Below are 13,972 nucleotides of genomic sequence, written 5' to 3' on the forward strand. Positions count from 1 at the left end.
CCGTACACGGTCGTTCGTTTCCTGCTCGGGGGAAATTGTATGCGTCTTCGGTTGGAACGTGGGCGTTATGGGATGGGGCGGGGGGATTTTATTACTGTTTTGATTCGAGGTCTAATGGGAAATTTGATGGGTCGCGAAATAAAAATGACGTTTATGAAGGGTCGATTTCGTGCCGGATAATTTATTCATTTCTTTTCTGTTCGTGTGCGTTTTACGGCGATCTCGAGGAAGTCGTAGGCAACGTATGTCTTAAAATTAAGTGGTGGTCAATTTATTGATTCTTTTCCTGTGATGTTTGCTGATATGTATTCCATTTAATACCTTACTCCAGTACAAATATCAGCAAATATCAATTTCGATTTATATCGTTTGTTTTCTTATTGTCAATTTTTTTTATTTTTAAATATTTTATTACTAATTTGAATTTAGTGTAATTTAGGTATTTATGAAACCCTAATACTTACAATATCATAATATATTATTTTCTGCTTTAGATTTTTAGACAGGTTTGATCTTAGAAATTATTCTACTTGCTCTCTTTGCCACATATATAGTCTGTCCAATAAAATAGTGAACTCATATCATCCTCAATTATTAACTTTGACTTTTAATTTATTTTGGCTTTAATATGTAAGAAAATTACGATGTAAATACAATAATTAGACAAAAACAATGTTATCAATTATAATTTATTTTACGTTATAGTACATATAATGCATATTTTATCGAAGAACTTAATCTATCAAAGTTAATTATACAGCCACATTAGTTTGTAGGTTAGGGTGGCTTTGTTATATTTACGCTGAATTATTTTGCACATGTCCGGTCAGGTAGAGTTCTATGCAGTTTTATGTAGTGGTTTCCCCTGGAGGCTATTTCGACCTGCATGTCTATTGTAGCAATTGGATTGAACATGCAGTAATAAGGAGGAAGACCTAGTATTCCGTGGCCATATTGTATTATTGCCCAATTCTAAAAGAATAAATTACATCAAACGCAATTAAACATTTTATTTATATTTATCGAAAAACAATTTGATCTAAGTTCCCTCCTGAATATAGTATCTCCAAAACTTAATTTATGTTTTACAAGCTATTTTTTAATTATAGAATTTGTCGATCTACTTGGTGGTATCTTTTCAACCAGTATGCTATGGTATGGCCATTACCCATAACAATAATCAATGGTTTCTACAAGTTCTTAAATAGATGATTTTTAAATCAGAGCAAACACATAGTATAATTCATTCCTGTAAGGTAGTTGCCCTTAAAGTTGGGGGAAAACACTAACTCCGCTCCAGGAATAAAACTATTCCTGTTTCGAGCATGAACAACAATATATCTGCGAAAATTATATTATGACTACGTCTTAAAATTAAGTGGTGGACAGTTTACTGTTTTTTTCTTTGGTATTTACTTATATTGATTCTATTTCAGTTTCACTCTAATACAAATCGTATAAATATCAGCAAATATTAATTTAGAAGTATAATATTAGTTTTCTGATTGTCATGTTTCTGTTATTTCTGATAGTCTCATTCAAATATTTATTCAAACTCAAAAACTTATAACCCTAATACGTCGCAATTTTGCCACATCATGCTTTAATTTTCAGTTTCTTTTGGCTTTGAAAAGTAACTACTATAAGGTAAATAATGTTATCAAATATAATTTACTTTATTATTACATTACATTATGCATATTTTATCAAACGACTTAAACTACAATTACACAGCCACAATAGTATTGTAGGTTTAGGATTGTCTTGTTATATTGATTATTTACACTGAACTATTTTCCACATTACCTATGGGGTAGAATCTTATACGCGTTTTATTTAGTGAGATCCCCTAGAGGACTTCTCGACTTGCATGACCGTTGTAGCTATTCCTTGCCATACGCCATGTCAATATGTTTGGATTGGATATGCAGTGATAGAGAGAAAGAAATAACATTCTATGGCCTTATTGTTCAACAATCTGATCTGGAGATCTTTTTCTAGGCCTAATTATAAAAGAAATAATTACCTAGAACGATTTAAATAGTTTATTCATATTTAGCGAGTAACAATTTCAAATAGTTCGCTCTTTAACATTGTATCTTCAAAACTTAATTTATTTTTTGTAAGCGGTTTCTTAATTACAGCCTTTTTCGATCCAATTTTTGGGATCTTTTCCATAAATGTGCTATGTTATGGTCTATTGTCCATAACAACTTACTGGACAACCATAACTGAAGTTCTTTAATAACAGGTCAATTGAAAAGTCCCCGGCCTACCATAGAAATACACATGTTTTTGGCAAAATTATTTTTTTTATTCAACATAATTCCCTACAACGGTGATACACCGATTATAGCGACCCTCCAACATTTCTATACAATTTTAATAGTACAATTAGTTCTTGCTTCAAAATAAGTCTCAGTTTCGGCGATCATCTCTTCATTCCCAAATTTATTCCCAGCGAGTATTCTTTCGAAATCTGAAAACAGGAAATAGTCGCCGGGGGTCAGATCTGTAGAATACGGTGGATGAGGAAGCAATTCGAAGCCCAATTCGTGGATTTTTGCAATCGTTTTCACTGACTTATGACACGGTGCATTGTTTTAGTGAAGCTGCACTTTCTTTTTCTTCAAATGCGGCAGTTTTTCGGCGATTTCGTCCTTCAAACGGCCGAATAATGCTAAGTAATAATCGCTGTTGATGGTCCTTCCTTTTTCAAGGTAGTCAATGAAAATTATTCCAAATACAGACGTCATAATATTGCCAACCGACTATTGCCTTTTCCTATGCTTTGGAGCGGATTCATCGTGTGCAGTCCACTCAGATGACTTTCGATTGGACTTCGAAGTAAAATGATGAAGCCATGTTTCATCCATTGTCATATATCGATGCAAAAACTCTGGTTTATTATGCTTGATCATCTTCAAACACTGCTCCGAATCATCAACTAGTCGTTGTTTTTGGTCAAAAGTGCTCAGAGCTTTACACTTTGTAATCAATCAATTTACGGTCAATCAAAATGATTTTGTGGATTTTTTAAATGTTTTCGCCGGTAACAACCTCTTTTGGGCGTCCACTGCGTACACCGTCTTCTGTGTTCATTTCACCACGACTAAACTAATGATCCGACAGCTATCAAATTTATACACGCATCTTCTGAGGGTTAGGGCTAAGTAAAGAAAACATATGGATTTAATTCTAGTAGCGCCATCATGTGTCCGGCCGGGGACTTTTCAATTGACTTGTTAATTCTTCTATGGTAGTCACCTTTGAGCTTGGAGGAAAATACTAACTCTGCTCCAGGAATAAAATCATTCCTCCATTTTATCAGCGTCTTGCCAAGACTTCTTGGTTTAATAATATGTCTTCAAAAATAGTATTCTTCTAAAAGCAATGCCTGGAAGTTCCATTAGACCTCTTCGTGGGTTAAGTTTACACCTTTCAAAATCACCAAATCAATGTTGACAGTATATCAAGGGAAGTAAGACTGACTAGGAAGGCCGTGCAACTGATGACAGGCCACGGAAAGCTCAACTACACAGATTCAAACCGAAGGAGACCGATAGACTCTGCGAGTGTCGCACAGGACCAGAAGACACTAAGCATATCTTGGAGACATGCGAAATTGGAAAAAGAGTAGATGCCCGAAACGGGCATCGGACAGCCGACGGAAATTACTAGCTAAGAAACGTAGACGGCCTAGTCGATGAGGAAACTGTTACAAAGATCAACGTTTGGGCCGAAACGATAATTGATTTTAATGAAAGGGATACCCAGAACGGCAGCCAAGAGGAGACTAATGCAGGCGCGAAAGAAAGTGGCCAAGCTAGAGATCAGGGACTGAACATGACAGGGAACTAAAAGAATAAAAGGCGCAATAACGTCGCGACGGTACCGAACAGGCGCTCGGAGACTCATCCGTGAACTGTTACGGCGATTTTATGTAGTAATGGCCAGCTCAGAGCTTTAACAAGCACCAGAGCCAAAGACCAATGGTCTACAATTTCAAAGTATATAAAGGGTCATGCATTTATGTGTTTTTCATATATCTACATTTTTTATAGATATTTCCCAGACTAATAGTTTATATGTTTATAGTTTATGCTTATATCGAAAAAACTACTCGCTATTTACTGTTTTTATTTCATTAATTTGATCTCGAATAGAACTTAACATCAGCGCAACTTTGATTCGTCGCCCGCTTCGTATGTGGACGCTTCTTTTTTAGGTGAATCCTATATTATATTGTTTTTAATTTTTTTTTGAAACGGTTGAAATATTCAAGTAGCAGATTAATGATATTTTACTTGCTCTAATATATTAAATAAGAATATTAAGATTAGTATACAAATTTTAGTGTAATCGATAAACATAAACATAAACAAGTACATAAAGTATTTATTATTATTTATAGTATAATATTAAAAAGAAAACCATAAATTAATGCCTCAACACTAAATAACATATATACTTAAGAACAATTTACAAAATATTCTTTGGTGTTAACCATACAGTATATTACCGAAATCTAATTTAATTAATAAGACTACAAAAACATTAATTTCATTTAAAAAATATTTGTAAGCTGTATTTAGAGCTAACCAACTAAAATTGCTAAAAAAATTCAATAGTAATTTCAAAAATAAAATACTAATAGTAAATAATACATTTATTATAATTACTATTTAGAATTATTACTCTTAAATATTCTACACAAATCTAGATCTAATCTAATCTATTCTATAATCTAGAAATACGAATTTTTAAATTTTAGAAATTTTGTTACTAATTTGTCCAAAATTTATAACTTATTTTTCTACAAAAATGGTTTTATTTCGTGCTTTAGATTTTTAGACAAATATGTTTAATATTAGCTCTTATTCTATTTGCTCTATTTCCTCCTTCTGAGACAAATAGCAAATACAAAAGTAGCACATATATCTACTGTTATATCAGAGGTTCACAGTGTACGAGTATTTACTTATGTGCTACCCATTTCTTTAAGACGGTGCATAACTTAGTTATCCAATGTATCTTAAAACAATTATTGAGGTTCTTGACATGATAGTTATAGACACATTGTTTGCTTTGGTTTATATTATAAAAGAATAATTTTAAAAATAATATAAAGTAAAATAATAATAATAAAGAAATAACTTCATATTTTATCTCTGTACTCAAGTTTTATTTGGCTTACCTCGGTTTATCTTGCATTAGGTAGTGGATTACTTGTAATGAGGAAGAATTCAAGTGCCAGATTACTAAAACGCTACTGTATTCTAAGATAGTATACATCAAGATAAGATTAGAATTTGATAACCTTACTTTACTAGTTTTAATGCATCAAATAAGGATTACAACACTAAATAATTAAAAAACATAAATACACAAGCATCTATGTTGTACTTGTTTCAATATACAAGCAAAACGACTGCAGCTAACACACCAGTATATATATTCCAAAATAAAAATATTTAAATAGTAATTCAAAATATACAATGTTACATTTATTATAGTTACAAATATTTAATTAATAATATTACATATATTCTACATAAATATTGCGCCAAAAATATTTTGCTAATAAAATTATTTCAAAAGTAATACGAATTTACCATAATATAATAATCGTTATCATTAACAAATTAGAAACATAACATTATCGGCATTATATAAATAAATATTATATAAATTTTGGTAAGGAAATATTTTAACTAATTCTGCAATTATCGCTTTTCTGAGATGTGTTAATCTAATACAAAATATACTTTAACATTTTATATATATTATTAATTACATTTTACAGTAGATATGCTTAGTATTATATATTTGAATATTAAAAATATAATTAATTTTATTTAAATACATGTTAATGGACGAAACGAAAAATAATACTTTTCATATATTAAGTGCTATTTAGAATATGTATTCAGGGTTAGAATAAATGCAGTTCCAAAAGAACTAGGAATCAACTTTATAAAGCATATCAAAATCAATATCATTCGTTTTATTCCTTAATTATATATTAATAATGATATTCAAAACTACAACTGAAAATATTTAATAAATACTATAGCCGTATTTATATATAAATATTTATAGCCAAAATCAAATGATAATAAATAAAAGTAAAGAATTGATCAAGGGCATTTATTCATGTCTGGACAAAATATCTCAAGAAAAACATGAAGATCTCTTTTAATTACCAATCAGTATACTATTGCAATTTGTGTAACATAGAATTCGAATTAAGTCATTACTGATACGGGAAATTAATTTTATGAACTTATGGGTGGTTGTGAATTCAGAGACCAATATAACTCATGTTCCTCGATATATTTGGTTGAGTTTGACATAGCATGTGGCATTCAGAATCATCCTCAATATTATATTCTGGAAAACTTCTGATCTTGTTTCCTTTTTTTTAGTCGGTTCATATAAATATAGGGTCAATCCATAATTGTAGAAATTTAATAAACATAAACTTTCTTCTTTTTTTTTAATATATGAATAAAGAGATCATCTAAGTAAAACTGTTAATCCATGGGAATAAAATTTATGTATACTCGTTTATTATTATATAATACATTCCTTGATGACTTGACAAATAAACAAAAACAAAATCGTGAAAATATGCTAGCTGAGGGTTTGGAGACAAATAAATTCGGGTTTTTTACGACGATTTGCAATCCAGGGTGAAACATGATTCACTACGTAGAAACAGAAAAGGGAGAATCGACTCGACTAAAAAAGAAGATAGTTCTGTCAGATCCCAAGGTTATAGCACAAGTTTTTTAAGATTCTATTTAAGAAGTCTATTTCACTGATTAGATAATAACGAAATTATTCCAATATTTTAATTCTAAATTCAAGAATAAATGGACTAGAGATAGTGTTGCTTCATTGTTTTCATGGTAACTTATGGTAGTTTCTCACAGTAGCTTTCCAATACATTTTTTAATTACAAAATATGTTATCACCCATACCATCAAAGATGAACTAAATAAAATTCCATACAAGAAACTAAAGCGGCTGCTAAGGAAAGATACTATTTAAATATATGAAATAAACCTACAGTTAAGACAATAAGATATTGGGCCTGATGTAGAAAATTATCTTCATTAATAAACTACTTACTAAAGGCTAAAAAAAGATATATAAATGTTACGACTAATAACATAAATTCAAAGATATTTTCTTTTACGTACATACCCTCTTAGTTTTATCTTACAAAAATATCTTTAATTTTGAACAGTATTACTATATTAAAAATAAAAAATATATTTGAAATGAGTCATACTTACTAACGGTAAAAATAATGCAAAGACATATTTTATTCCAATTTATCGCCACAAATTACAAGCAATACATACAGTCTTTATTTTATTTACATTTAAACAACAACCACTGACAAATACCAAGTTTAACAACTTGCCTAAATATAACCGTGTCGTACTTCTATTTACTTAGTATTTAAAACACAATTTAGTTAACTGATCGATTAATCACAGAGACAATTTGCAATGCCCAATCACAATAAATAAACAATTGAAATACTAATGATGCAAGTATTAGATTTTGTGTAATTGTTTGGTCTATGTTTTAAATTGATGTCAACCAATTTCTAGATTATATAGTGTATAGAAATAAGATTACATTATCTAACTTTTTTTTATCACAACTAATAGTTATACATGGCCAATTATAAATAAATGTGTCAACATTATTTGGTAACTAAGAGTGGGTATCATTAATAAATAGGTATAATTATACTATTATATGTATTATATATAGAATTAATAATTATAAATATGTATAGCTCATGCGATTTTCTCATTAACGTTACATTATATTTTATAAATTATAATATTAAATGATATGATATGAAAATGATTATGAAGTACAATCAATTAATTAAAGTAATTTTATTTACGCTAATATTTATTTTAGTCATATTTTGTGTTGTAAAAGCAATTTTAAAATTCACATATCTCAGATAAAAGATCAATCCTTGGTCGTCTACCTCGTCTTTAAAAACAATCCATGAATCAACACATTTGTTACAACTTTCATTTTTGTATTAATCTCCTAGAACGTTAACAGTCTGCCTGTGGGCAATAGGTATTATTATATGATTTCAGTTACTATTAACTATCTTGACATGTAGTAGATCACTTCAGTAAGTGATCTATTACTTACAATCTAAATCTTATTCTAGATACTATTTTGACTTATTTTAAAGTCTATTCTAACTTATTCTAAAAGCTATTTTATCTAGCTTATCCTAGAGATTATTAAATCTCACTCTATGTGTCTATTAATCATTTCGTATGGTAGTTAGCGTTTGAGCCTACGCACTTCACTGGCATCGCTCACATTTAACTGTTTGGCGAGTGCATTGGGATGCACTAATAGTCATTCAGAGTACTTCGCATTAACACTCCGAATCACACTCGTTATGGGTTCTATGGGGATATCACGCTGAATCAGTTTGTTGGACACGTAATATAGCGCATCGACGATGACCCGCAACACTTTATTCTCGAACCTCTGGAGGATATCTATGTTAGATTTACAAGTTTCATAAAAATCGAAATTTTGTCTCGACGGTTCATACTAGATCCCAACCTTCTGATGTGACCAAATAGACAGAATAATAAATTTGCAAGAGATATTAATGTTTCACGGAACTAATTTAACCAATGATTTTCTAAACTTGGAATGATTAACTTGGATATTCGATACAAAATGGTTTTTGTCGTGGAAGTTTCAAGTGAGAAACAAAAATTCCAAGAATTTAGGCTTTTACCTTATCCATTATAAATATGCATTTATTATAAAAATATCTTCAATCTTTTAAATCGGAGAAAATCTGAAATTCTTGATCACTAAACTTTCTAGGCTGTCTGAAGCATTCTTTTTCTTAGAAATAAAATTTACCACTTTGATAAATTTACCGCCTTTGGTGAGATAAAAAATTAAGCAGCACTTTTTTCATATTAAAATAATAAATTATCCGCAAAAATACTTTAACAACTCTTTATTTTGAAGTATAAAATCCAACATGTTTGATAAACTATAAATCATTCTTATTAACTCTTCATTTCTATCTGAAATATATAGAGACGAAGAAAATAAAATTACGGAGGTTTTCAAATAATAACGAGGAAATTTAAGCGTAAAAATGGTCCGGAATTTGTTTCGAATTAATTCTTTCCTTGGCATATGGAAAGTAGCTAAAATATTAAGTTTATTGCCTGTAACCTCCTGCAAAAATAGTATGGCACACAGGTCTGCAGGTTAAATTAAAAAAGGGTTTCCCTCATCCTCACTTTCAGAAACAAAAGAAAACGAATAATATAAAGAAAAATTATAAAACAAGACTATGAATATTCCTGAGTTCCACAATGCCAGTCTACATATCCTGTATAACGCTGATCCACCGACCATCAAAATCTATGGCCACGTTTTCAGATAACAGGTCTACCTGTGAAAATTAATAATTGTCAACTCCTCCAGGTGAAGAACGTTAAATATCTTGGATTACATCTAGATGAACGTTTAATTTGAAAGAACTACATACTGGCTAAATGAAAGCAACTTGAACTTAAATTAAACTATGGCACTTCTAGCAAATTTAACATAGCCATCATTCAACGGTTTCAAAACAAAGTGTTGCGTACTATAGTCGATCCTCCGCACTAAGTCTCTAATGAAATGATACAGCATGATATCTCTCTGAGACACATAACGAGCGCAATACAAAGTTTTAGTGTTTAGTACCTCTAATGAGTGCCAGTGCTACTCAGTGTATTTGTCAAACAGCTAAATATGAATGACAATAGTGAAGTGCGCCGGCTTCATTCGCGCAGTGTTTGAGTCCTTCTGAGGCTTGGATGTATTTTATGTTTGTGATTGTACAGTCACGTCACTAACCAGGCTGGGTAAGACGGGATGTCTTTTGGGTTGGTCTCTAAGTTGGTCACTGGTCACAGGTCGGTGGCCTACCGAGGCTTAGTGTCGAAGATCGTGGTTCGAAGCCCACTTTAGACTGTAGTTCCAGTCCAGATAAACCCTTCTTGGTAAAAAGCATACTTAAACTTAATACAAAGCATACAAAATATTGTTTTTAAATAGTGAAGTGCGTAGACTAAAAAAATTAATACCATCCGATCTTATTAATGGACAGATGTAAATTTTGAGCAACATTTAGAATAAGATATTTACTTTACTTAGATATAGAAATATACTTACTGAAGTCGTCTGATAATTCATATAAATAATAATTATAATAAGAAATACTTGTAATAATATATAATAATAAATAAATTAATTATAATTACCTTTTGGAAATATTGTTAAACCACTAAGAGTAATAAACAAACATTATTTTTAAACCAAACAAAACATAGAAAAAGGACATTAACAAAAGCTATTTTGGGTGAATCCATTGTGACAAAAAAACAATATAGTCTTACCTATGTCATCTTTTGTAAAACACCATCAATATTTTCAATACCTAAAATAATATATACAGACGCCCAGATCACCACAGCCATACTACTACGATATGTTTTCTTCTAGCAAATAAACACAACATTATGAAAACATTTAAACTGTTTTCGCATATTTACATTGGAGACGACCTTCACGTATCTATTAATTTATCAAGATCTTTCAGTCAACGACATTATTTTGAATAGTTTTGTGCGATAGAATATTTCTTTAACATAAACCAAAGGTTGGAATTGCACTCATAATAAGATATAAGATAAATTTAAATCACGATGCAATAAATTGTTTAGTAGTATTAGAAATTCCATAAATACTTAAGAACTAATTGACAAGAACAATTAAACAATTAAAGTTTTGTATAAAAATTTAGATGTACTGTATGACTCAAATACAACCATTAATGTTTTTGTTTAAAACAAATGGTTGGCTATATATATATTTTAAAAATATCACTCCAACGATACAAACAAATAAAAAATAAAATTTGCCAAGACAAAATATTAAAATTTTTACGCTGAACACACTGTATATAACATAACAACGTGCAAAAAGAGAAACTAACCTACCAAAATTACTTTCTGCTTATCACATCCGGGAACAACTGTTTCAGGCAAGAAAGCACCAGACACCACCTCCCGTTTGTTTTTTCTCGCAACCGTAACGTCAGCCATTTCCAACCAATCTTTTTTTCCTATTATTGCGTTAGTTGCGGTTAAGCTAAAATTTACCCGAAATATGTTAATCGGTTTGCGTAAAGTAGAACGCGTTTTGTAATCTGAAAGAGACAAGAAAGAATCTTGCGATTGATTTTATTGACGTAATAATTTTAAACTACAGTTGTTATCTGGATTGAAAGACTAAAACTCAACTCATCGTAGGATCTAAAATTATAATAATTTCCATCAACTACACTAATTAAAATTAATTATATTTAAATAATCTTTTATACTAGGAGTGCAAAAAAAAGTCCCCGGCTTACCATAGTAAAGCACATTTTTTTGGAAAAATTATTTTCCTTTTTTTTTTGATTTGCTTCAAAATGAGGCCTCAGTTCCGTCGATCACCTCTTTATTCGACGAAAATTTCTTCCCAGCGAGCATTCTTTTTAGATCTGAGAACAGGAAATAGTCCTTGGTAGCCAGATCTGGAGAATACGGTGGATGAGGAAGCAATTCGAAGCCCAATTCATGGCTTTTTGCCATCGTTTTCACTGAGTGGTGTATTATCATGGTGAAGTAGCACTTTCTTCTTCTTCAAACGCGGCCGTTTTTTCGGCGATTTCTTCCTTCAAACGGTCCAATAACGCTATGTAATAGTCACTGTTGATAGTCCTTCCTTTTTCAAGGTATTCAATGAAAATTATTCCATGCGCATCCCAAAATATGGACGCCATAAACTTGCCAGCCGATTGTTGCGTTTTACCACGCTTTGGAGCGGGTTCATCGTGTGCAGTCCACTCGGATGGCTTGTCGATTGGAGTTCGGAGTGAAATGATGGAGCCCTGTTTCATCCATTATCACATATCGACGCAAAAACTCGGGTTTATTACGCTTTATCATCTTCAAACACTGCTTCGAAATTCTTTTTGGGCAAAAGTGAGCTTGCTCGGCACCCACTTTACACAGAGCTTTCTCATACCCAAATATTCGTGAGTGATATGGTTTACACGTTCAGTTGATACCTTTAGAGTATCTGCTATTTCATTCAATTTCCAGTTACGGTCAGTCAAAATCATTTTGTGGATTTTTTTAATGTTTTCGTCGGTAACAACCTCTTTTGGGTGTCCACTGCGTTCACCGTCTTCGGTGCTCATTTCACCACGTCTAAACATAGCATACCAATCCTTGATTTGATTGGTTTCTTGGTTGATTTTCCTGGGGCAGTGTCCGGAAACTCGGCATCAAGCCAAGCTTTTGCTTCAAATGGATTTTTTTCCTTCAAAAAGCAATATTTTATCAACACGCGAAATTCCTTTTGTCCATTTTTTTTCACAATAACAAAAGTTGCTTCACTCAAAATGCTATAATTTACAAACTAATTATCCTACAGCTGTCAAATTTATACACGCATCCTTTGAGGGTTAGGGCTAACTAAAGATAATAAAATATGGATTTATTTCTAGTAGCGCCATCTATGTGTCAGGCCGAGGACTTTTCAATTCAACTTTTATTCTTGTGTCATCATGTATTGTTTTATTTTTAAGTTATTATTTCCTAGTTTTCCTAAGTTTCTCTAATTTGAGCTTGTTTTTTTAATTAATATACTGTTGCGTGTAACCACGAACTGTGTAACTTCATTTTGTTTTTATAATAACCTAAAACAAAATACTACGTATATTAACTGCTATTTTTCTACCTCATTTTACTACACTAATTAGGATCAAATGGTTTCATTCTTTTGAGTCTGCGTTCTCCATAAGTTGACATTAACATGTCAATACACTAACTTTTAGTCGATATCTGAAGTCAGTCCCGATGTAAATAATTTCTGCAGTATCCTATAATGTCAAGATGTATAACGATACCTCCTTTTTTATATTACTTTTCGCAAAACATCCCCATGACTGGTCATAAAGGTTTTAGAATATGTTTGTATAACAACAACTTATTATGTATATTATGCACGGGTATTTGAGGTTTCCTTCCAGTTGACCTAATACATAATTAATATGTCATAATCAACAATTTTCTCCCTTTCAATTCCAATTTATTTACTTTCTTTTTAACATCCTAATCGGCCTAGTAACGTAAAGGTAGCTGATTACTTGGAAATAATATCCGAAATATTTCCGAAAATTTGGTTTTGTAGATTATATTATCTAGGAGAGTAGATTAAAAAATAAAACATATATGCTTTTAGAAAACGCTGATACTGTTGCGATAGTCGTACATTCGAATCCCACCAAAACGTGGTTGTCAATTCACATTTATGATTTTTTTTATATATGAGTGTATAAAATCCGAAAGTGAAAAGTTGTTCTTGGTGAGAAAATTATTGCCGGAATTGGTGCCGGACAAAAAAATCTATAAAGCATATATTTTTTCAATCAATAAGAGTTGGTCAATATTAGCAGCTTGTGATGACCCTGTGTTATTGAGCTGGGACATCTGTTAATTCAGTAACCGATGCCAAATTACCATTACAATCTAGACGATTGCGGAGCGGATGTCCAAATTCTTTAAACCCCTCCTCTTAAAACCATCTTTAGCATATTGGCCTTATATGGCAAGGCGCCGACCCACAGGTCTACGAGGTAGTACCACAATATTCCACAAAAAAATACTGTTTGGTGCAGATTTTGGGCCTTTTCTTCTTCTCACTTTTCTTCTTTTCTTTTACTTGTTCTTCTCGTCAATCACGATATAGAACAATAACAATCGATTTCTATTGAATTCATTTGTTTCATCATTTGATGAATTGATATTAGCTTTATAATGTGTTTAATATATAATATCAA

At 31.2% G+C, this 13,972-nt stretch overlaps 1 protein-coding gene and 1 long non-coding RNA gene across 3 annotated transcripts in view; both read right to left on the reverse strand.

Annotated features, from left to right (window-relative positions):
- Window positions 1–13,972, reverse strand: part of Atg10 (Autophagy-related 10) — a 159,862-nt gene that overhangs the window by 120,657 nt on the left and 25,233 nt on the right. The window lies entirely within an intron of this gene.
- LOC143189911 (uncharacterized) lies at window positions 671–7,666 on the reverse strand. Of its 2 annotated transcripts, none has more exons than XR_013004107.1 (2): window positions 7,305–7,666; window positions 671–972 (listed from the first exon to the last, which is right to left on the reverse strand). It is a non-coding gene; the product is annotated as an uncharacterized LOC143189911 (long non-coding RNA). The 2 variants fall into 2 exon arrangements; XR_013004108.1 differs by lacking the exon at window positions 7,305–7,666 and adding an exon at window positions 5,198–5,714.

The sequence above is a fragment of the Rhynchophorus ferrugineus genome, unplaced genomic scaffold, assembly GCF_030347505.1.
Source record: "Rhynchophorus ferrugineus isolate W39M unplaced genomic scaffold, kcgeb_rfMv2 rfM2, whole genome shotgun sequence".
Classification (NCBI taxonomy): Eukaryota; Metazoa; Arthropoda; class Insecta; order Coleoptera; family Curculionidae; genus Rhynchophorus; species Rhynchophorus ferrugineus.